Source organism: Peromyscus californicus, unplaced genomic scaffold (assembly GCF_007827085.1).
Source record: "Peromyscus californicus insignis strain IS unplaced genomic scaffold, ASM782708v3 Scaffold_10__1_contigs__length_136768540, whole genome shotgun sequence".
NCBI lineage: Eukaryota > Metazoa > Chordata > Mammalia > Rodentia > Cricetidae > Peromyscus > Peromyscus californicus.
In genome coordinates this window covers 98,652,307-98,678,257 of record NW_026294391.1, presented here as the reverse complement: position 1 = coordinate 98,678,257, position 25,951 = coordinate 98,652,307, and positions in this window count along the sequence as shown.

The following is a 25,951-nucleotide window of genomic DNA, read 5'->3' as shown; positions in this document are numbered from 1 at the left end:
TATGTATGTATATGTACACGTGAATCAAGATGCTGTGGAGACCAGAAGAGGAGTTGCATACCTTGGAGTTAGGGTTATAGGGTGTTGTGAACAGCCTGATTTGGGTGCTAGGATCTAAACTTAGGTCCTCTGAAGAACCAGCAAATGGTCCAATTCCCTGCACCATATTTCTGGCTCCATGAATTTTTAAGAGAACAGATGAAAGAAATGCAAATAATTAATTTTTATTTACTGTTTGCTTCTGGGACTTGATATGGACTAGTTAATTTCATAAGTTCACAATACTAACATCCTATTATTACCATTCACATTTAAGAAAAGGTAACTGATACACCAACAAATTATGTATTTGTGGCACACAGAGTAAATGACAAACGTCAGCCTTCTGGTAAGGTAACAAATAAAGATAGACTCTAAAGCTAACTTACTAAAAGATACCTCTAAGTCTATTTTGGATAAAGTTCGTATATAATTATCCAGGAGCCCCTCAGAATGTTATACACACCTGAAAGCCAGTGTTGGGAGCTAAAAGCAACCACAGTAACATAAGAGCATGTCTAGGCACCGCTTGTATGCTTCTAACCCTCTTAAAAGCTTATCAATATAAATACAAGAAGGTCTATAGCTTGAACATTTGCTAGAGTGCTTCTGATACCTTCAAAGATAAGTGCTGATTATGTACCTGGCTCTTAACATTACCTAATCCTCCTAACTATCATATAAGGTTAATAAGGTTTTGACCTATTTTATAGACTAGGAAATGGTCTTAAGCTAGATTTTGTTAGAATAGAAAACCTATGCACTTATTTATCATATTGCTGTTTATATTGAAGCACTTACGAGCTGTCTCCTTAGAGCTTCTGTAATTAAAGTGCTCTGATCAGTTTTATTTGTATTTAAGACAAGGCATCATGTAAATCAGGCAAGTCTCAAACATTTTATGTACCTGATATTTGCCTTGAACTCTTGATTTCCATGCTTGGCTTCCAAAGTGCTGTTATTAATAGACAAATGCTTCAATGCATGTCTAATGTTCACCAGTGCTGATGAGTTTTCATCTCTATTTTTGCTTGCATGTATGTGTGCATATGGAAGCTAGAGGACAGGCAAACTTTGGTGTCTTTTCCTTGGCCTGGAACTAACCAGTTAAGGCAAGGCTTGCTCTTTAGCAAGCCCCTAGGATCTGAAGACTGCCCCCAACACTGGTCTGCATTTTATGTGTGTGTGTGTGGGGGGGGGGGTTCTCCTGTTTGCTCATCAAGGACTTTACCCACTGAGCCATCTTCCTGGCTTAGCTTTGCCCTCATTAGTTACCCATAGCAGGCTTCGGGTTTAATAATTGCTAGTGTCTGAAAATAAAGGATCATTTTCCCAGGAGCAGAGGCCCTTACATTTTCAGCATCTGCTCATTTATTGTGTCAGCAGGAAAAATGTACCCCAGCTCATCCTTCCTTTAATGTCTCATTTACTGTAAACAAATCCTCACTTTACTCGCACATCTATTCTCAGACTATGATATATGTGAGTGTATGTGTGTTCATGTGTGTACATATGCAAGTTGAGGTCACAGGTTGAAGTCAGTTATCTTTGATATTTTTTCCTCTTATTTTTTTAGACAGGGTGTCTTCATTAAACCCTCTGACTTGCTAGACTGAGTGACTGTTGTGTGCCGGGGATTCATCTGTCTCTACCCTTGCAGCATTGGGGTTAGAGATGCATGAAGCTGTACCAGGTTTTTATGTGGGTTCTATTGATCTGCTCTACCGTCCTCATGCTTACATGACTAAGTCATCTTTTAGCCTGTGTTTATGTGACATTATGTCCAAACAAGCTTTCCCACTATAATATGGTAACTGTAGTAAGTCATTGATTTATCCCTGATCTGCTGAAAATGTATCTTTTCCCTTTATTTTCTCAGATTGGCCACATTAGGGTTGAATTTATTTATTTATTTCTTCAAACTCTAAATCTTACAAAACTTTCCCATCTGATTTCAGAGAAGTGAAGACTCACCAGGGTTTTTAAAACAATAGATACTTGAATAAGGCCATTATTCTTTATTCTAATCTGACTGTAATCAGGCTCTTTATCAAATGACTTGGCATTTTGAAACATCTATGCTCACAATAAGGCCATTAAAATGTATTTTTGATGCTAGATTATAGTTTGTGTGTGCTCTAGCTAATATAACCTTAATATAATACATTCCAAAGTTTTTAATGAAATTCAAATTGTTAATAATTTGCCACTACCATTATATCTGTTAAGAAAATTAGAAGGTTCAATCTGTACTGTAAGTTGAATTAAACATTGGAAGACATTTTCCTATCTCCTATTATTTTCTTTTAACAGTTCTGCAGCTGGAATATGGGACCAGATGGCCTTCTGCTTTGTAAGGTGAAGGACTCTATTGATAGACATTTGATGGAAAATCTCATTGTCCTACCCTCTTCTCCAGTGAGGGTGAAATAGGTTACACCCTTGGGTTTATGCATTCTTTCTAGCAGCTAGCTGCTTCTCTAATCTGCAGGGGCAGCAAATACAAATGCAACAGCACGAACAGGGAAGGACTGGGTTTCTTCTTTGCAAGACCTCAGCTTGTAGTGCTAATGGGGCTGAGACTAGATTGTCCATTATAAGGGCAAACAGTCTGCTAGTGAAGAATGTGGTGTAGCTTTTCCTGCTAGAATTTGAATCACACCTTTACTTACAATTTCACGATCTGTGGCATATTTTGGACCAGTTTTCAAAGCTTTAGTTTTGTGACCTGTAAAAGAAAAAATAGGTACCTGTATCATGGAATTATTTTAAGAATTACATTTGATAACAATGGACCATATGGGCTTACATTAAGAATATTATCAAGAAATATCAATATTTTAAACAATATTTTATTAATTCGTTGAGAATTTCATGAAATTCATTTCAAACATATTCACCCGTCTCTCTAACTACTTCCTAATCACCCTTTCATCCCTTTCCAGCCAACTTTGAGATTTCTTTTTGATTTTTTTCTTCCCCATATAATTCCATTTTGTGTTTCTCAGTTAGTCTTGGATGTAGAGCCTTCCCTGCCGTGAAGTTAACCTGCCAGGTGTCACATCATTAAAGAAAACCAAGTCTCCTTCTCCTAGCAGCTACTTAGCTAGTGGGGGGATTTTGTGCCTACTTTCTCTCTTCTATGCTGCGAGTCTGCTTGTCAGGACCTTGTGTATGCTCTCACAATCAGTAGCAGTGTCTGTTTTCCTTGTTGTCTACCACCTATGGCTTTTTCTGCCCCCTCTTCTGTGAATGAAGATCCTTAAGGTTTGGGGAGTGGATGTGGTGTATATGTCCCATTTAGGGCAGAGCCCTCCAGTGTCTAAGAAATATTAATTTAATAGTACAATTTACCATGCTATTAAGTTAAATTTAAATATGGTTATCTGTGTAGGAAGCATTAAGCCCACTGTAGCATTTTCCTTCCTTTTACACATTTCCCCCATAAAAAGACATGAGAGTAATTCAATCTCACACTTCAATTGCAAGTCGAATGTCTATGTTCTTGGCAGAGTGAGGCCATCTACCAAGATTTTCTAGGACTTTAAGTATGTAGGACTTTTACATTCAAAAATCATGGGTGAAACCTTCAAATTTTAATGTTTTAACTAGCATAAAAGGAAAGGGTGTCTTCATGGAATTTTCATACATATTTAGTTTTCTCTGATTCACCTCTTTATGCTTATTCCATTTACCTAACTTCCCACCCCTATCCCGTACTTGTGTTCTTTCACTGCTAGTAAGGCTCCTTCTAATTTGTAGCATGCATGTTCTATTACCCACCTCACCAGCCTCCATTAAAGTCTGCTTCTCAGTCCCATGGATCCCAGTCTAGTTGCCTTGCTTCTACTTTCACTCATGCATAAAAAACAAGTCTATAAAAATTAGAAGTTAAGGTCCATGATGGGAGGACGTGCAGAGATGACTGGCCACACACTGGTGGAGGCCCATGGACTGTGGACTGGTGGCTGTGGAGCCCCCATGGGACTGGACTGAGCCCTCTGGATGTGGAGGACAGTTGTTTGGCTCGAACTGTTTGGGGGGCACCCAGGCAGGGGGATCTGGATCTGTCCCTGGTGCATGGGCAGGCTTCTGGAGTCCGGTGCCTGTGGTGTGACACCTTGTACAGTCTTGGTGCAGTGGGAGGGGGCTTGGACCTGCCTAGGCTCAGTGTGCCGAGCTCTGCTGACTCCCCATGGGGGACCTCGATTTGGGGGTTGTGGGATGGCTTGGGAAGGAGGGCTGTGGGGTGGGAGGAGGGAGCAGGTGAGGGGTTGTAGATGGTATGTGGAGTGAGTAGAAAATCTTAATAAAGAAAAATGAAAAAAGAAGAAAAGCATCAATGTAAATAACCACAGTTTAAAGTACATTGATGATCATTAAATGATTTCAAAACCAAAAAAAAAAAAAAATTAGAAGTTAAGGTCCATAGATGAGAGATAGCAGGAAGTATTTATCTTTGTAATACCTGGTTAACTGACTTCATATAATATTATTCAGTTCCATCTATTTTTCTGTACATTTCATTTTTCTTTACAGTTGTTGAGAATTCCATTGTGTACATGGTACATTACAGTGATCCATTCATTAATTGAGGAACATTTAGACTGTTTCCAATCCCTAGATGTTTTGAACAAAACAGAAATGAACATGAATGAGCAGGTGTTTGTGGAGTAGGATGTTTAGTCCTGTGAGTGTATATATCCAAGAGTTGTATCTATATACAACCCTTCTATATAGTTATGCCATATTTTTCTGAGAGTCGTGAAGTGGCTTCCCATCACTTTTGAGATAGAATTTGCCCCTCTAATGAGAACTCTAATGTGTTCTGTCCTTTGCCTGTCTACTTGGCTTCCCTCTCTGTTCCAACTACTTTGAGGTCATCCCATTTCTCTGAATTTGCCATATATTTTTTAGGTTTATTTATTTCATTATTTTATATGTATTAGTGTTTTGCTTGGAGATTTTATACACACCCACCCACCCACACACACACACACACACACACACACACACACACATCTCACACATGTGCCTGGTAACAGTGAAGGTCAGAAAAAGGCTTTGGATCCCCTGGTACTGAACTCAAATGCTTATGAGCCACCATGTGAGTGTTGGAATAACAAGTGCAACTAGTGCTTTTCATTGCTTAACCTGCTCTCTAGTCCTCCATATTTTATCATTGTATATGTTGCTATTGCTTCTTTAATTACTCTCCTCTTATTCTTGTCCAAACTAAATTATTTCAAACTGAGGTTAAATATCTTCTAGAACACTACACTCCTAGGTATGCCATGAAAGTATATTGTACAGCAAATTTTCTGTATCATGCACTACGGAAACATTTTTGTCTTCCAGATTATTATGTTGAAGCCCTAACTCTCATTTAAATGAATTTGCAGGTAAGGCTTTTGTGACTCAGGGTTAGGGTTAATGTTAAAATGACGTTATACAATGAGGCTATAGTTCATAGATCTTGCATTCTTATGAGAATAGAAGAGAAGTCCACAGGACTCCCTTCACCCTGTGTTACTCACAGAGATGCAGAGGTATAATATAAGAATGTGGCAAGAAAAGCTACCATTTATAAACCAAGGAGGGAAGATCTTCACAAGCTGACTCTGCTGGCGTTTCAGAACCATGGAAAATATTTTACGCTTTTTAAGCCAGTTGGGCTGGGGTATTTGAAGCAGACTGTTATATACCTACAACATTCTAGTTTATTTAGTATCTGCTTTCCTTGATTGCAGTGTCTACCTCATTTAATTCTTATTCTAGGGCTTTACCAGAGTACTTGGCACATATTAGGCTTTCAATGAGTGTTCATTTGGTGAATGAAAGGTAGTAATCCTATTTTCCTTTTGAAAACTGTGGCCATTAGAGAACATGTCTCTTTATTTGCGGACATGTCGTAAGTACACTGAACAAAGAACAACTCATTCATTCACTTCAACATTTTTTGATGCATGTTAAAAGCAAAGTGCAAACCTGTGGTAATCAGAAGAAACCTTCAGAGATTCAGATCTACCACCTTTTGCTTTGTATCTTTTCTGACACAGACTGCACAAAGGAAACCAAGACTAAGATTTTCATTATTGCTTCACATGATAATAGAGGTTCCCAGAGAATAAATCCTTTGGAATATATTCTTAAAATGCCAGTTTTTGAGTAATGGGTAAATGAGATTTTCCTATAGGCACCCTTAACAAGTAGGATATATTTAAATTTCAATAGTTTAGCTGGAGAATGATCTTCTTATGGCTTGATATTTTCTTGTCATTTACACAAATCAAAATGTTTTCTCTGGTCTTTCCTTTTCTTTGTCATGCTAGCTCTTGTCACCATATAGAATAAAATAAATGACCTTATTAAGACTAATGTTGTCTTCAACATCTTCCCAACTCTGTATCTGTAATGAGGAGATGCATTTGGCAGCAGAGTAGAATGAAGCTCACGAATCTGTGGTGATCTGCAGCATTTCACATGATTTAGTTTTAATGAGCATTTTCAGGAAACCTTCCAGAACTTTCTTTATAAAATTTTGAGACTGAGAAACACTTGACTTGTCAGTTTCAGTGCATTCATATATTTTCATATGTATCATTTTCTGGAAATACTGAAGCATTTGTACCAGCAATTTTCCTAACTGGTTTAGTTTCCTATTCATCTTTTTTTATGTAAAGCATATTTGAAGTTAAAAATATCCAAAGGCCAATTCTCATCATAAAATCACTTTTTCTTTTTAAAAAAATGCTAAATGTTTTTTAATTTCATCTTTGAGAATTTCATGCAACATATTTTGATCATTCATTTCCCTCTCTCTGTAGAGGAGATGATATGAAAATCTTTTTTTATGTAAATCATCGCTAAATTTATCACATTCATTAGAATTTGTTTTTGTTGCTTTTTATTTATTTTAAGTATATTGTACTTTTATATCACTTTCTTTGTGGGGGCTAGTTTCACGTCTTTCTTTTTTAAGATTATTTATTTTATGTGTATGAGTGCTCTATCTGTATATATGCCTGCATGCCAGAAGAGGGCATCAGATCCTTCTAGAGATGGTTGTGAGCCACCATGTGGTTGCTGGGAATTGAACTCAGGACCTCTGGAAGAGCAATCAGTGCTCTTAATGACTGAGTCATCTCTCCAGCCCCAGTTTCATGTCCTTTTAAAAAAATAACATTTTTACTAAGTTCTTGAGAGTTTCATGCATTCATACCAACTATTTTGATTATTCATCACCTACTCTTCCCCCTACCCTGCCACTTCCTAACAATTTCATGTCCCCTTTCTTTAAAAAAATAAAAAGTAATACACTTCATCCATTTTGTGCTGTCCATACACTTTTGGGTGTAGGACCAGCTACTGGTCTTGGTTGACCTAGAAGGGGCCATATCCTTAGACCTCTGTGTTGTAATATTTTGTGACTTGTATAGATCTTGTGCAGCCAACCACAGCTGCTCTGATTCCAAATGCAGCCTGTAATGTGTGATGGAAATGTCCCAGTTACCATTATCTGATTGTTAAATAATACATACGTCTATTGAAATATTGCACTGTGTCTGTACCCAATACATCTGTACAATTACTATGTGTCAATTCAAAATAACACAAAATTAATCCATAAAATATAATACAATAGAAGTCTCATCTTATATCATTAAAACCTGTAAACTTGGAAGATATTATTAGATATATCCTATCAAAATATTCCATTAGAATAAATGCATTAATATTTACTTATTATGTAGTCCACGCCATTTTCTGCCACATGCTCTCACTATCATGTCTTTTACAGGGCCAATCAGTTATGAACTGAGACCTCCCATATTTTGAAGTCAAGTCAACCTTTTTTATAGATTAGTTTTTTCAGATGTTTCATTTTGGTAATAAGAATCCTTGTAATATCTAGAATGTTTCAAATACTTTGAAGAGCAACTATAGTTTGACCTGGACTCAGTTAATGAGAGTTATCTGCATTAATTTTAGTCTGAAACAGTCAAAATCTCAAGACACTTTCCACTATGCATTTAGCTTGGTGATAACTACCCTCAATCCCAATTTTCCTTATCTACAGTTCAAGTATTTCCCTCCATATTGATTTGTCTCATAATTTAACCTATTGACTGTATTCCTTGCTTTTATTTTTCACACTGAAATGATTTTACAGGAAGAAATCCTTTCTTGCTCAGAGTGTTTCCAACTCCAAAATAAGAGGAAGAGGAAGTGTCATTTCCAGTCATGGAATTTAGTTGTTCATGACTGTCTTAGTTCGGGTTTTTTTTTCTTTGCTGTGAAGAGACACCATGACCACAGCAACTCTTATAACATTTACTTGGGGTGGCTTGCTTACGGTTTCAGAGGTTCAGTCAATTATCATCATGACCGGGAACATGGCAGTGTGCGGGCTACATGCCATGATGCTGGCTGTATCTTGACCAGAAGGCAGCAGGAAGTCGACTAACAGTCACACTGAGGGAAGCTTGAGCAAAAGAGACCACAAAGCCCACCCCCACAGTGACAAACTTCCCCCAACAAGGCCACATCCACTCCAAAGAAGCCACACCTCCGAATAGTGTCACTCCCTATGAGTTTATGGGGCCAGTTATATTCAAACTACCATGATGATAAAACCCCCAGTTTATGAATGTTTTATATTTTTGAATTTGTTGAGAAGATTTATTTTTGCAGATCTCCAACTTACCCCTGACAAACATGCAACTTTCACAATTATTAAACTTTAGTATTCTCAAACTAGTAAGACATCATGATATGGTTAAAAAAAAAAAAAAACATGATTTAAGCCCAATTTACCTGACATGCATCCCTTACAGAGATACACCTAAACTTATTTTCCTTGCAATTGAACAAAACATTCCTTTTTTATTAAAAATATAATATGACTAAAGACAAAGAGTAACTTTATGGGTTTGATATTAGAAATTATTACTTGATCTAGAAATTGTCTTGTACATCATACCTTGCTAAGTGTCATTCTGAAAGTTTAAGTTCAGACATTGTGTAAACAAAACAAAAAATAAAATTATGGTAACATCAATAAGTATTATTTCAGTAATGAATCTAAATATAATGACCAAGCATTTTCTGTAAAAGGCAGAGGGTTGTTAGACATAATTTCCAAGAAAAATAAGATGCAACCAAATCTTCTTTAAGGAGATATTCAAATCGCAAAAGTATAAAATATAAAAAACACTTTATTATGCAATCAAGCTGAATGGGTGGTGTACCCATTTTATCCCAGTACTCGGGAGGCAGATGCAGGCAGACCTCTGTGAGTTTGAGGCCAGCCTGGTCTACAAAGTAATTTCCAGGACAGCCAGAGCTGTTACATGCAGAAAGCCTATCTTGAAAAACAAAAATAAGAACAACAAAAAGTAAAACAAAAAAAGAAGAGCCTACAAATTCTAGCAGATTAAATGAAAGAGAGAAAATGATAACTTAAAGAATAAGCTTTATTCTTTTTTAATATTAAAAAGTACTCAGTATTTAAATGTAGTTTTTTTTTTGTATGTTGGGAAATGAAAGTATCTATAGCTCTGTGAGATAAAATGATTTCCTAGAAGAGCTTCAGAAAATAATACCTATAGGTCAATGAGGTTTGAAAAATCCTGGGTCTCTAAGTGAAATCATTGTATTACTGTACCTCTAGTGTTTGTAAGGACATGGTTGGTATTGAAAAACATTTTACAGCCAGGCAGTGGTATGGTAGCACACACCTTTAATCTCAGCACTTGTGAGGCAGAGACAGGCAGATATCTGTGAGTTCAAGGCAGCCTGGGCTACAGAGTGAGTTCAAGGACAGGCTCCAAAGCTACACAGAGAATCCTGTCTCGAAAAACCAAAAAAAAAAAAAAAAAAAAAAAAAAGAAAGGAGAAACGTTTTACTGTGTGTGTCTCCCTATTCCCATTTTATTTTGGTTGTGAGCCTAGCCTTTAACGGCTGAGCTGTCCCTCCAGCCCCCCCATCACCATTTTAAGGCAAGCTATATGAGGTAGGACCTGATCCATTTTGTTCATTAATCTTTGTGTTTTGAATGAAAATTATTCTCTGTCTGCAGCGAATATTCATTTATTATTAGTTAGTTGAATGAATTTGAACGATCAATTGAATAGTTACCATAGAAACAAAGGGGACATATTTTAACATAACCTCATGTATCATAATTTCAAAAGAAGTAGCAAATCTTTCATTTATTCATTAAACAAACATTTGTTCAGTATCTACCAGATAGTAAGGACTATGGGGTAGGAAGTATATGCCACGAGTTGATGAGGCAAAACACATCTTCTCTCCTGAAACTCCTTTTTTATATAAAATACTACAAACATCTAAACAAATTGAACCAGATATATATGACCATATTGGGCATAAGTGAAGCTTTCATGGGTGACATGTAATTGGAACTTGTCATCTTCCATGGGTGGTATGGAAAATTGAACTTACCATCTGCTCCTGGTAGCCAGTGAAAATGAAAGGCAAGTTCCTGTGTTGTCTTTGTGGCCTTTGGATCCTCCCAGAAAAATAGCTCAGAAGAAAATATCCTACACCTGGCAGTTGGAGTTTTGTTTAATTAATTATGGCCTCTAGTGGCAGTGTTATGCACCCATTCAGGATATATTCCCTCCAACTCAATTTTTTTAACACATGTTATAAAAGAAGAAATGGTTTTAATTGTGGCTCTTCCAATGTTGTGTTTTACTGAGAATTTCATTCAGGTATTCAATGAAATATGATCAGAACTATTTTCCATTTTTCCTCATTCATTTCCTGGCCTGCCTCCCACATGTCCTCTCACAACTTTGTCTTTTTTTTTGTTACCTGATCAAGTCCAGTTAGTACTGTTTATATGTGTATAGGTGTGGGGCCATCAACCAGAGCATGATAAACCTGCAAGTGGTCATATCCTCTGAAAACAACCACCCCTTAGCTACTATTGACTACCAATGGCTCCTTAGGGAAATGTGAGGTATAGCGATCACCTACCTCCTCTATGTCAGAATTTTGACATGTTGGTCACGACTGCTACAATTCTATGGGTGTGATAGCCATGTCATGTACATCTTCTAGCTCTGTCTTAGTCAGTGTTCTATTGCTGTGAAGAGACATCATGACCAAGGCAACTCTTATAAAAAGGAAACAAGTAATTGGGGCTTGCTTACAGTTTCATAGGCTTAGTCCATTATCATATGGCGGGGAGCATGGCAGCATGCAGACAGGAGTTGGAGTTGTACATGAGACCTTTACTTCCTGATCTGCAGGCAGAGAGAGCATCTTGTCCTGGCATGGGCTTTTGGAAACCTCAAAACCCATCCCACCTCTTAATCTTTTTAATCCTATCAAAGCCTTCTACTCCCTGGTGACTAAGCATTCAAACTCCTGAGCTCATACATTTCTTTCTAGTCTCCTTTCCCAATATTCCCCAAGTTTAGGGGCAGTTAATATAGATTTCCAATTAGAGCTGAGTACTTAAATCTATTCTTTTTATCACTTTGACCAATTATATATTTCTGCATAGCCTCTTTCCTAATTCAAAAAGAAGCTGCTTTGACCAAAATAACAGTAGCATCTACTCCTGGGCCTAGGACCTCCCCAACCACGTATGGGCTTTTAACCAGAGTTATAGTATCAACCATGAAATATCCTCCTGTGGAGGAAGTCTCCAATCCAATTGGAAAGCATGTAGTTGCCCTGTAACCATTGTGCCACTACTGTACCAGTGAGTACATCTTGCCTGGCAGGTTATTATTGCAGTATTCAGTGGCTGGTGCTGGTTAAGACTGTTGATCTCTTTTCATCCCCAGCAGCTTGCTTAGCATTTTCTAGCTCTCTGAAAGCAAGGCAGCAGTGGCTAAGTTTCCTGACTGACTGCAGTTGATTTCTTCATGGTTTTTAGAAAAATAAAAAGGGTGATCTTACCATGCATTATTTGGCTCAGAAAACAGGTTTTCAGCTGGGTGGTGGCGGCACACACCTTTAATCCCAGCGTCGAGGAGACAGAGGCAGGGGGATCTCTGTGAGTTGTCTATAAAACAAGTTCCAGGACAGCCAGAGCTGTTACTCAGAGAAACCTTGTCTCAAAAAACCAAGCAAACAAGTAGATAAATAAAACGAAAGAACGAAAGAAAACCAGGACTTCCGTATAACCTTCAGTTGGTTACAGTTCCCTTCCCACTTTCCTGTTTCCCACCCTCATACCTGTGTAAGCCTCCCACTCCCACTATCTCCACTCTTGACTTCATATCTCCTATGTCCTATTAAACCTCACACTATTAAGAACTGCCCCCATAACTCCTTTCTAGTTTCCTGGTTTCTAAAGATACGTCAAGTTAATCGTACAAATCTAAAAGTTTGAACCTAGGCTCCACAAATGAGACAGAATATGAAGTGTTCGCTTTTCTGGTCATGGTTATATCAGTCTAGGACTTTTCCAGTTGTAAGCACTTACTTGCAAATATCTTAATTGCACCATTTTCTATAGCTAAATTAAACTCCATTGTGTATATTTACCACATTTTTCTCATTCACTCATCTCTTGATAGACATCTAGGTGTGTTCTTTTTTATTCTTACTGTGAATAGAACAGCAATGAACGTGGACAAGCAAGTGTCTCTATAATAAAATCTAAAGTCCTTTTACTACATACCCAGGAGTGGTATCACTGGGTTATTTAGATACATTACTAGCTTTTTTGAGCAATCAGCATCCTGATTACCATAGTGGCTGCAATAATCTGTAATCCTTCCAAGAATGAATAGTGGCACTCCTTTCCCAACAACCTTGTCAGCATCTTCTGTCATTTGATGCTTTGAGAACAACTATTCTGATGTGGCTGACATAGAATCTCAAAATAGTTTTAATTTGCACTTCTCTGATGGTTAATTATGTCAAATGTGTTTTAATGTGTTTGTTAGCCATTACTATTCCTTAGTTTTGGAACTCTATTTATTTGTATAAGTCATTTTTATACCGTTTGTTTTCTTGATGTTTAATTTTCTTTAAAAAATGAATTGTATAGTGTAGCTAACACTCTTCAGTCAGATTTATATCTGGAAAATATTTTCTCCCATCCTAAGCTGCCTCCTCATTTGACTGATGGTGTTATTTGCTATATAGAAAGTTTTTAAATTCACGAAGTACCATTTGTCAGGTGTTGAAGACACCACAGACTTTTTGGTTACATGATATAGAGAAATTAAGTTAGAACTAAGCAGTTAGATTCCTCCCTGCTGACTACCTCGTACAGTGCTGGAAGGTGTTTTGCAGGCTGCTGAAGAGAAAAGGCATTGAACAATCTTATGTAGTGTGAACTACAACTCCAAACTGCTAGGCAAGTAGTGCCCATTTGTACTATGGTGGAGTGGCTTTTCAATTATCTTCAACAGGAGGGAATCCATACCTAGTAATGCTAGTAGATCAAAGTTTCATGCTGAATAGTTCATAGGCTCTGTGGTGGAGGGCATCTTAAGTACAGTTGTTTACTTAATTTGATATAGTGCCAAAAGGCCTTCTAAATATTTGTTTATACCCAGACAGAGACTTAAGCATTAGAGTTTCTCTCAGTAGTAAAAAAATCAGAGAATACAGTGACTTATGGCTGCTCAAGGTGCTAAGAATAACTAATAGCTGGATGTTCAACTCTAAACAGGACATTTACACAACCCCTTGAAAGGCCCAAGGAACCCTGGGGGAACAGAGAGTCTAACAGCCAGTAGACAGAGAAAATTGCTGTAAAATGTGGTCTTCAGAGCATGGCACTGCCATTACAGGCATGATCTCACAGCAATTGCTTTTGTTTCCCTAAGACTGGTCCTGCTCCCACCTCTCCCTGCTTAAGTATTACTTGGTGATGCATTCTGGGGAACAATGCTCATTGTCTTCACTTTTGTACTGAATGGTGAGTTCAGGAGGTTCCAAATCTGTGGTCACAGAGGTTAAAACAAGATATGAATGTGGGAAAAGGCTTTGTGTGGTGGACCAGTGAATGTGTGGTGGGGTTGGGGTATTACAGTGGTGGGAGGGAGATAATAGAGACTGGAGGATGAGTTTAATCAGAATGCATTATACATACATGAAATTGTCAAAGAACAAAATCAGTAGAATGAAAAATCTGAAAATAGAAGATAAATGGCAGTTAATTGGTAGAAAATAACTTATCAGGACGTGTCACTGAAATGAGTCTCCAAAACCAACCTTTGGTAAAACAAGAAAACCTTCGAGACACACATACATTCCTTACCAAACATTTGCCTTTGAGTTTCTGGAAATTTCCTTTCTTGTTCTTTTTATAAAAGGTTTTGTACTCAACTGAACTCCATTATAGTAGCAGCTGTTAAAAGTTTAAGGCATATTTCCTTCCAGAGACATTCTATTGACTATAATTACCTAAGTTTTGCATTCTTTTGTCAATGGTAAAAAGGGATTTGACGTACATACACACACACACACACACACACACACACACACACACACACACACACACACATATATATATGTATATATATATATATTAGAGAAAAGGTTGGCACACTACAGTCCATTGGGTAACCATGTAGGTTTGTCTATTTATTTATTTATTTATTTTTGAGCATATGTTTCTTTTGCCTGTGGGTGTATCTGTGCACCTTTTGTGTGCAGTGCCCAAAGAGGCCAGAAGAGGGCATGGGATCCCAGTTGTGAACTGGTGCTGGGAATTGAACCTGGGTCTTCTTGAAGAGAAGTCTTAACTGCTGAGACTTTTGGCCAGCCTGCTCCTCCACCTAGTTTTAGAATCAAATTATATTGCCACATTTTGCCATGCACATTTCTTCACAGTCTAAGGCTGCATTTGCTACACTGTGGCAGAGCTGAGGAGAAACAAAAGCCAGACAGGAAGGATACATTTGAAAATACCTAATGTGCAGCTAGATGGCTATAAGTTATGGTAGTGAGAGTTAGTTTTATGTAGTCTCATTACAAACTATATGATAGAACTCATTTTTGATCAGATAAATGTCATCAGCTTTCGATGTATATGTATTTCAAAATATCATTTTGCATACAGCCAAATGTGTTATTATTGTTCAATTAAAATAAGGTATAAATGAATGAATAAGTGCACAAAATATTTCCATCAGGACCTACACTAAAAAATTGCTACCCTCTAGTATACTCATTCTTTTGTTAAATGAAAATCAAGTTTCCAGACACATTTGACCAGTTTTTGTCCTTCCTTATCTTTGCTTTCAAAAATATTACCATCCCTCTTGTTCTTCCTATTTTGGATATATCTTTCAACATCAATATATTAAGAAACTACTGATTCTTAACCCTCTAAACATCTAAAAATTGCCATAATTTTAGCCTTGTTTATGAATGCTAATTTAATTGAGTATAAAATTCTAAGTTCACAGTAACCACCCAAGATAACAATTCATTGTGGGTTCATTTTTCATTCAATTGAGAAAGCAACTGAAACTTTAAAAAAATCTCTTCTATCTTTTAACATCCTATCCTCTCTTTAATCTTATTGCTTTGTAGTTTTATAAGATGTACTCAGGGAGAGATCTATTTGTATTAAGCCTGTACAGCATTTTAAATGTTTTAAATCTTAAGAATTAATTTTAGTTATGAAACAATTTCAGCCATTATATCCTTAGTCCTTTCCTGACATTGTACCATACCATTCTCCAGGAACTTTTATTAGATACACATTGAAAACTATTGAAATAGACTTCATGTTTCTTAATTTATCTTTCAGATATTTTTAAATCACTGTTCTTTAGTACTATGTCCTGGGTTAATTTTCTCAGAAATATCTTCCAATTCATTAATCCTTTAATCAACCCTGTCAAGTCAGGAGCATCCTTTAATTTCAATGACTAATGAAGGGGGCAAGCTCTATTTAAGTCCCAAGGCTTAAGTCTGGATTATACAATACATCTTGCATGAAGCACTTTTAATTCCTTTGTTCTACAACATCTGGCCTTCCAGCTGCTTTTCCATGACTCTAAATAGATAACCTATAAGTAGCTTCAGGCTCATTTGCCAGTTTAGGCTTTTCTTTTATCCAATTTGTAGTCATCAGCACTGGTCATAATATGTTTGATATCAGTTGCACCTTGTTGGTCCGCTCTCTGTGTGTCTCTGTCTCTGTCTCTCTGTCTCTGTCTCTGTCTCTGTCTCTCTCTCTTTCTAATGTTAACTTTAGATAATAACTTTGTATACAGGTACACATAATATTTGAAGTATCCATACTTAATAGAGATTATTAACAAATAACTATGTTCAAGAATGTAAATGAATGAATCCATATCAGTAAGTTGATGTAGTATGGTTTTTCTGTTATGAATTTAAGGCAAGTATCTCAGTGGAGTTTCTTAAACCACATCAGTTTAAGAAGTGCATCTTTCAGTAATCGACAATGTGATGCCATCAGCATTACACTCACTCAAACTCAATTCCATACCATATGGAATTTCAGGTTTTATGTTTTTTTTTTCTGAACATTTCAATGGATCCCATTAGTTTAACCCCTTTGGATGTCATTTCTTTTCTTTTTTACCTGCTCTAAATTTGAAAATAACCATTTTTTTTTACAAACAATCAAAGCTAAAAGTGTTGCTATAATTTTTTGTGGAAACTTTCAAGGTTTATATGAAGGAAATTAAACTTTTCCTGCTAATTTTAAGGGACCTATTTTTTTAAGTTTCCTATGCCCATAAATAAACATAAGCAGGGTCAGCAGATTATGAGTAGGGTGATAGTAATATATTATTTCTTCTAGCATATTAAAACAAACTGGTCATTACCATTTATAGTCTAGACTCTATCCAAATTCATGTCCCCATTCCTAAGGAGCTACAAATTGTTGTGATATGATCTTCTCGTATAACTCATATTTTATTTCTTCAATGATAATATTCACTATTGCCTTAGATGGACTCACAAATAACTTATGCACAAGATGTCTGGAGAACTGTGATTGGAGGCTTTTGTTGTTCTGGCATGCCACTGAGTAGCATTCCTTCATGGTACTTTCAGGTCTAGAAAGGCAGGAGAGAACCTATGTAAAAGATGTGAATTTTTTTTTATTGTCTATGGAAATTTCCATGCAGCTGGTGTTTGGAAGATGGAATGGAACCAGGGCTAGGAAGTACTAAAGGTAAAGAGAGAGGACTGTTTTCTTCATTTAGAGACCATGTAGAGATGGTCTCTAAAGTGAAAAATCCTCTGGCTGTAACTGATTGTCTAATCAATACTAGAATGTAGAACAAATGGAGCTAATTTCCTGGGGTAGTACTTTGAGAGGCATGGAATCTGGATAGTGATGAGTGACAGTTTCATATTTTTTGCTATCTGCCAGGCAATCTAAGCTTATTGAATATTACTACCAGTATCCCAATAGCATATGAGCAAAAAGAAGTACAGAATTTTTAGGCAACTTGATTAAGGTCATATAGCTATCAAATCTTATATAACCTGCCTCTAATATGTACATTGTTTTTGCTGTTTTGAGGCAATGGTCTCACTGTTTCAGCCCAGGCTGGACTTGAATTTATGGCAAGCCAAATACTGGGATTACTAACATGAGCCACTATGATTGATTTAGAATATATATCCTTAGCATTGCATTTTTCTTCTTCTGGATTTGAGAAATACTAATGTGTGTATATACAACTTTAGACAAGTTTCCTGATTTTAATGAATCTGTTTTCTCAGAAACAGAATATGCTGCTATGGAGATTACATAAGATAATATGTGTAGAAGACTCAGCATATGATAGTTGTAGTAGTAGTGCTAGAAGTGATATTGTTTCTTTTGACGTGGTTTTCCTTCTGTTTTTTTCCATCAATGACAGCTGGAGGGAAACTATTAGATGTGATGCAAAACCCACATGTGAATGGACCTTTGAAATATTACTCCCAGCAAATTGGGATAAATAACTTCAATCTCAAGCTGAATTGAATCGTAGACGTTTTCTCATGAGTATAATCAGTGGATCCATATTAGGTTAAGTTATAATACATTTATAAGGATTAAGCGTTTTATACCAGATTGTTTGTAATTTAAAATTTGCCCTGCAAGAGCTCTAAAATATTGTAAAAGGTATAATTTCAGGACTGATGGAAATGTAAAAACGGATAAAATTCACTCATTAGCAATAAAATACAAAATTGATCAGTGACTAGAGACCATTTTCCTCTATCAGATTTACTTATATAATAATATTCACAGTTCTTTGTATGTGTTCTCATATACTATATAACTTCTTTGGAAAAAATTTAGTTCTCTTCATGAATATTTTGAATGTATACCCCCTTTAATTCTGCGGTTTCCTTCTTAGAGTTGTATCTTACAGCACTGCTCTGACAGTGGGACAAAGGTGTATGGACAAGGCTGTTTGCAGTATTCTTTCTATTTGTTAAAGGCTGGAAACAGTTTAAATGTCCATCAAGCCCTCAATACTACTATGAATGTGTGCACTACCTTCCTTAACAGGCTTCCCGACAACTAAATTTCTCTGCTTTAGTAACTAAAAAATGTTTTCTATTCATCAGATTGTCTATGTCTAATGAATAAACCGCCAAAGATTGACTATGTCTTATGAATAAACCACCCAGTAATTCCAGTGATTCTATTGTTGTTTTCATAAGCCTCCAAAGAATTACCAGAAGCACTGTGATACCATATAAATATCAAGAGGTGATTGAAAGGAACCTATTTTAATGCTTAATCATTGCTCACTCTCAGCTATTCCCCCAGCCCTAAGGGTTCAGGAGAATCATGATGTCTTCTGTTCCAAACAAATTTTCCTTTTAAAGGTTTTGTGTTGCTCTCAAACTCTACCTGTCCTTCACTCATTCACACCTGGAGGACTTAGTCATTGTGGAACTCCTGCAGCACTAAAAGAAAAGGAAAACTAAGAAAGTATGGTGCTTTGGTGGTGGAGTCACACGTCTTTAAGAGTGACACCATACCAAACACCATACAGGCAATTAATATAAGAAAGATAACCTAATGAGATGGGGTGATGTTTTGAAATGAAAGCCCTATATGATCCTTTATGGGAGAAATAAAGAGGGATATTTTATATCCTTTTCTAACTGCTCACTTAAGTTTATTTAGCAACTTTTCCCCAATTATGGCATAACCATTCAGAGTAGATACAATGTTGCATTATCCTTGATAGTTATAAGTGTGGTTGAAAGCCCATTTGTCCTTAAGAGATTATTAATCCTCAAAGCAGATGATGGAGCTATAAATCTGTGACATCACTTTGCCAAGCATCAGTGTCTCATTGGTAGGATGAGGAAAGGCATTCTTTTCCAGAACACTATTGACTGTTCCTCACAATTGCCACTTTTCAGTAGCTTAATCTACACTGTGAGTTGTCTTCAGATTTTTTTCTCTGAAGCTTTGGCTATAAATAACACATCAAGAAAGGATGCTGGAGAATGAAAAAAGGCTGGACCAGATTTCATTTTAAATCTTTCAATTCGTATACTTCTAAAATAAGCATATGCATTTGCTGACTTTTCTAGTCATCATTTGTGCATTTATACTCAAGAGAGAAAACTGAGAGTATGACCACATTTAACTGAGAAAAGAAATAAAAATAACCTCTTCATTGTACTGTCACCTCTTTCAGTTTGGTATTAGAACATACATAAATATGGGATATATTTCTGCCATGCCAAAAAACAGGATCTCAGCATTTTGTGCTTCAGAACACACTGGAAAAGCTGTCAGGAGACTGATTGAAAATGATTTCACAATCCTTCTAACTATTCCAAACAAAGCCTTTTGTCCTTCATGACCAAATACATATATATTTTGGTTTAAGATTCATAATGTTTCCATTAAATCAAAGCCAAATATTCTGAATTGCTTGAAACTAGAAGCCATGCAAATTAAAGTAGCAAATTTCAAATTGTTGGAAATTTGGAATTAAGTAGTCATCTGTGAAGCAGGAGTTGGTATATATATATATATCAGATGCTCAGTCTGTGTGCCTTTTATTTACATATACTTTATGAGTCTTCCTTCATCACAGACATTGCCAATGGATACATTTAACTTAGCAGTTGATGACTTAGACATTCCTATTTGGTTATTTTTCTGAATGCCCTGTTAGGAAGTGAGTCATATTGAACTTGGAAAATGAAATTGTATTTTTCTGTTCCAATGAAGGGAAATGTTTCTAAATTCTGCCACAATATTTATAGTAGAAATGAATTTCCTACTTGTCTCTCATTGCTCATTCAAAGTATGATCAATTCATTTAAAAGTAATAGAATCACTACTTCTAGATATTAATCATAGCATTTTAAATGAGATTATTGACTACATAATTGAAAGTACCATGAAGTCAAAATGGACATAAGCAAATGAAATCTTATCTGGCTTATTTATTTTTTCAGAATTGCTATTTCATTTTTTTAAGAAATTATTTTTTCTGTGTTTTGAGATCATAATATTATTTCATATGTTTTGTTCTTATAAGTGATACCTTTGGAAGGATTGCTCAAGCATTGATTCCCTTTACCATCATTGTAATGCCACATTAAACAGAGGTTTGAAATGCTTGCATGCCAGTAAATTTAATTTGCAAAGCAATTTTCAAAGAGTTAAAACTTACTGATAAAAATCAGTTAAATTCATTAAGACAAGAATAATGTTTCTCACTACTTGTATTCAACATAATACTGAAAGTCATCTTCAGAACATTGAGGTAAATCAAAAGGAAGAATGTAAATTGAACTAAAGACTCTACTACAACACATTGGTATTCCATTCTACAGCTTTACATTGGAATACCAATGTACATTAACCACTAGTATTTCCATAAAGATCAACCTGTCAAAGAAACTGGGACAACAATCTTATGCATAATAAATAAAACAAAAAACTGAAAATAAGAAATAGACTCAACCAAAGAGGCAAAGCATCTAAATGCTATAACATATTAAAATACCAATGAGAGAAATCAGTCACAAGCAAATGAAAAGATACCCAATATTCCTTGGTTGGAAGTATTTATACTATTAAAATATCCATTCTTCCAAAAATCAACAGTCAGTATAGTCCGTTTACAATTTTTCTTTAAGACTTATTCATACTTCATATTTTTGATTGTTTTCCTTGCATTTTATTTTTCTACCACATGTGTACATTACCCCTTGGAGGCCAGAAATATCTCAGGAACTTGGATTACAGATGGTTGTGAGGCAACCTGCTGGGGATTGAAGTTGGGAAGAATGCCTAGTGCTCTTACATGCTGAGCCATTCCATCAGCCCTTCTCTGTACCAATTTCAGTGACAGAAAGAGAATGTTCATACCACAAAAGAATCTAAATACTTAAAGTAACAACTACACCAGCAGCTTTAAAAATAGATGACAAAGCTATTGTAATCAAATCGTCTTGATCTTGGCATAAGAGCAAATGCATAGAGCAATGGAACAAAATAGTAATCCCAGAAGTAAATCCATAGAATTCATTTTCTATAGTGGGGAACCAAGGGCACAGAATGAGGAATGATAATCTCCACAATAAATGATGTTGGAAATGCTGACTATGCACACACACACATGTAGATGAATCAATTAGACTGTTACCTCACAAAATATAAAAAATAAGAAAAACCCAAAAAGGACTAGACTCACATGTGTGGTCTGGAACATTAAAAATATGCCAAAATGCTCCATGAACTTACACGTAAACTTGAAAAAAATTAGCTAAAAAGAAAAGGCCTCAGCTGGGCAGTGGTGGCGCACGCCTTTAATCCCAGCACTCGGGATGCAGAGCCAGGCGAATCTTTGTGAGTTCGAGGCCAGCCTGGTCTACAAAGTGAGATCCAGGACAGGCTCCAAAGCTACACAGAGAAAACCTGTCTCGAAAAAAACCAAAAAAAAAAAAAAAAGAAAAAAGAAAAAAGAAAAGGCCTCAAGGAAACAAAGAGCCTGAGCTGCTTAAATAGTGCTTTATTTATCAACTGGGAAATGTATGCATGTATTTCATAAATTCCCTTATTACACTGTATTTATCAAATAGTCAAATCAATATTTTCTCATTAAAAATTTGAATATATTTTAACTCACCTGAAAATGTCAATATTGAGTTGTATATTTTTTAAAAAATATCTTTATTAGTTTATTTTTTATCGTATTAAGCCTCCCTCTCTGAACTCTAAACAGATTCACTCTCACCCACCCAAATTTGTCTCCTTTTCCCCTCATCAAGGCTAATGTGTGTTTACCAAATATTCTTGAATGTATGTCTTTCCACTGGTGAGTGTGTGTGCAGGGGGAGGGTGTCTACTTATCAAGGCCTAATCTATTAGAGAAAATGGACTTTTCCTGTCCCATTGAACGTCAAATATAACTAGCTTTCCAACAAGGGGTGGAACTTTGTGCCTACCGCACTCTCTCTGGTGGGATTTGGTGTTCTTTGGCTAGCACAGGTACGCATACTGTTACTATTTACTGTGAGTTCATATGTACCATAGTCCTTCTCTAGATCTTATATTCCTCTGCCCACTCTTGTAAAATGATCCCAGAGGCAATTGGGCATTTTTTGTTCTTTTTTTTTTGGTAGTTTTTGAGAGTTTTGTACAATGTGTTTTGTTCATGATCACCTCCCCTCCCCAAACTCGTCCTAGATCTACTCCCTGTTTGCTATTTACCAAAGTTTGTGTCCTTTTTCTTTTAAATCTTTGAAGACCAATTTGTGCTGTGCAAATTTTCTTGGCTAGGGAGAACCTACTGCCATTATGCTGCATCATGGATACAGTATTAAGTCAACTCCTAATGAGTTAACATTATACTCATAGAGCAATACACTTATCTTTTTTACATTTCTAAATACATATATATATATATATATATATATATATATACAAATTGAAAATAGATTTCTTTTACACAATATATTTTTATTGTGGTTCCCCTCCCCCAACTCTTCCCAGATCCTCTCCACCTTCCCACTCATCCTAATCCACATTGTTTCTTGTTCTGTCTCATTAGAAACAAACAGGCAGCCAGAGGTGGTGGTGCATGCCTTTAATCCCAGCAGGGAGAGAGAGGCAGGTGGATCTCTGTGAGTTCAGGGCCAGCCTGGTCTACAAAGTGAGTTCCAGGACAGGCTCCAAACCTACACAGAGAAACTGTGGTGGTATTGTGTTCCCCAAAATATTGTGCACCCTAATAAACTTATCTGGGGTCAAAGAACAGAACAGCCACTAGATACAGAGGCTAGAAAATAGTGGCACTCACACCTTTAATCCTAGCATTCCGGAAGCAGAAATCCCTCTGGAATCTCTGTGAGTTGAAGGCCACATTGGAAACAGCCAGACATGGTGACACACGCCTTTAATCCCAGGGAGTGATGGCAGAAGGCAGGAAGATATATAAGGCGTGAAGACCAGAAACTAGAAGCATTTGGCTGGTTAAGCTTTTAGGCTTTTGAGCAACAGTTCAGCTGAGATTCATTCTGGATGAGGACTGAGAGGCTTCCAGTCTGAGGAAACAAGATCAGCTGAGGAATTGGCAAGGTGAGGTGGCTGTGGCTTGTTCTGCTTCTCTGATCTTCCAGCATTCACCCCCAATACCTGGTCCAGGCTTGTTTTTATTAATAAGAACTTTTAAGATTCATGCTACAAGAAACCCTGTCTCAGAAAACAGAAACAAAAACAAAACAAAACAACAACAACAAGAAACAAAAACAGGCATCTAAAAAAAGAAAAAAAAAGAAGAAAATAAGATAAAATAAAAACCACACATGAATAGAACAAAATAGACAAATGAACAGAAAAACAGAGCCAAACAATAAGAAACACACAGATGTAGAGACAAACATATTGGCATACACAGAAATCCCCTAAAAGCACAAAACCAAAAACCATAATATATAAGCATAAAAACTCGTAAAGTCTAAATATATTTTCGATTGAGGAATAAAAGCACGCAAATTGTACATGTAATATTTTCTTTAGAGACATGGTTTCATTGTACAGCCCAGGCTGGCCTGGAACTCCCTAATTACCCCAGGTTGGTCTCAAATTCTTTATCATCTTGTTTCTGTGCCTTAAGCAGTAGGTTAATTATAGGTATGTCCCACTACTAATACCTTACATTCATACATATTAATGTGACACTACATAGTGTTTCAATACATTTATTGTATAATATTTAAATTGAATTAAATTTTATCTCATCAAATAGTTAACATTTCTTTTTAACATCCCTTTGTCTACCTGATGGCCAGCTAGGGCTACACAGAGAAACCCTGTCTGGAAAACAAAACAAAAACCTAAAAAAAACAAACAAACCTACTAAACTTTCTTTTATTCCCTGGAAAGATGAATAGCTGTACCTTAAGTCAATGTCTAGGATAGCTCCTGAAAGTTAAATGTAGGAAGTGTGTGTTCACAGTGCCCCATCTTCTGAAGTCCACTATATCCTATAACACATCATTTGAATTCAGCGTCCAACTGAACAGTGGTGCCCTGCTGAAGGACTGTTACCATGATAATTCTGTTTAATACTTTCATCACCATTTGAAGAAACATAGAAGAAACACTTATGAGGTTTTCAGGTGGCATAATTTTAAGATATCAGATAATAGAACTAAGATGTACAAGGTTCTGAGCAAGACATAACAATAGGTTAAAACTAACAGTAGGAAATTAAAATGTTATATGCTTAATGTACAATAAAAACAAATATAGTCATAATAAAGAAAGATAATCCATAGAATTATTTTCAGAGGAATTAGTGGTGTGATAATAGGAAAAACATAAGGCCTGCAAATATCTGTAGAATTAGGTCCAAGGCGGTTTCTTTTAGAGATGTGGAAATTGTGTGTACAGATTGGAATGTAAACTGTTAGGTAATAAGTGACTGTTCCAGGAATTGTCCCACTAGGCCACACCAGGGAAACACCCCACTGCATTTTTAAGATTATATATACAAATTTTGATGGAACTGCCATCTGTAAACTTAAGACCAACTTTAAACAGTTAGTGCTGTTGCTTGCCAATCAGAGCTTGCCAGCCCTCCCGGGCAAGGAAACATGAATGAGCTGTGTTTGTTTTTGTTTTCCCATAATGGTTTGCATAGATTTATCTTTCCTAATAAAATCCCCAAAATTTCTTCTGCTCTCTATATGCCAGAGGTCATCCTGGCATATGTGTTTGTGTTCTGGATTGCAATCCAATTTTCTTTTTCTTCCCCAATAAAACTTGCTTTATTTTTCCTTTGTATGCTTTTGTTTAACTTTGGCAGAATGAAACACATAGGGCTACAAAGAACCAGGTGTGCTGATGTGTTTTTATAAGCATGGCTTTATCAGACTGTACATCAAAGAACAGTTTGCCCCAAGGCCATTCTATTTCCAGGAGTGGCTTTATGTGTAGCTCTTCATAGTTGATGGCTTCTGGTGGGAGTAGGGGGTGGTATATGTGTGGGAAGCACTCTTTTTTTTAAGGGGCTGGCCACAGTTTGACTGCTCTCCAGTGAATATATGGGCAACACAAATTGGACTTCTTTCTTCATCTATTTATTTATCTATTTATTTATTTATTTATTTATTTATTTATTTATTTATTTATTTATTTATTTATTTTTGGTGGGGAGGCATAAGGGTGGGACGGTGAACCTGGGAGGAATAGGAAGCGAGTATGATCAGGGTTCATTGTACAAAATTCCCAAATAATTAGTAAAAATTTTATGTTGGAGGAAAAAAAAGGAAGGCTGTGTTAGTTTCAACCAGACTTCTGGGGTTCAGAGAAAGGAAAAAATTCTTAAACAAAATTTGGTAAGTAAGTATTTTCAAATCATCAGGAGGGACAAGTAGTTGTGCAGTTTCTTTGGAGGTCTGTGTCTGGCTTTGTCATGATAGGACATGCTA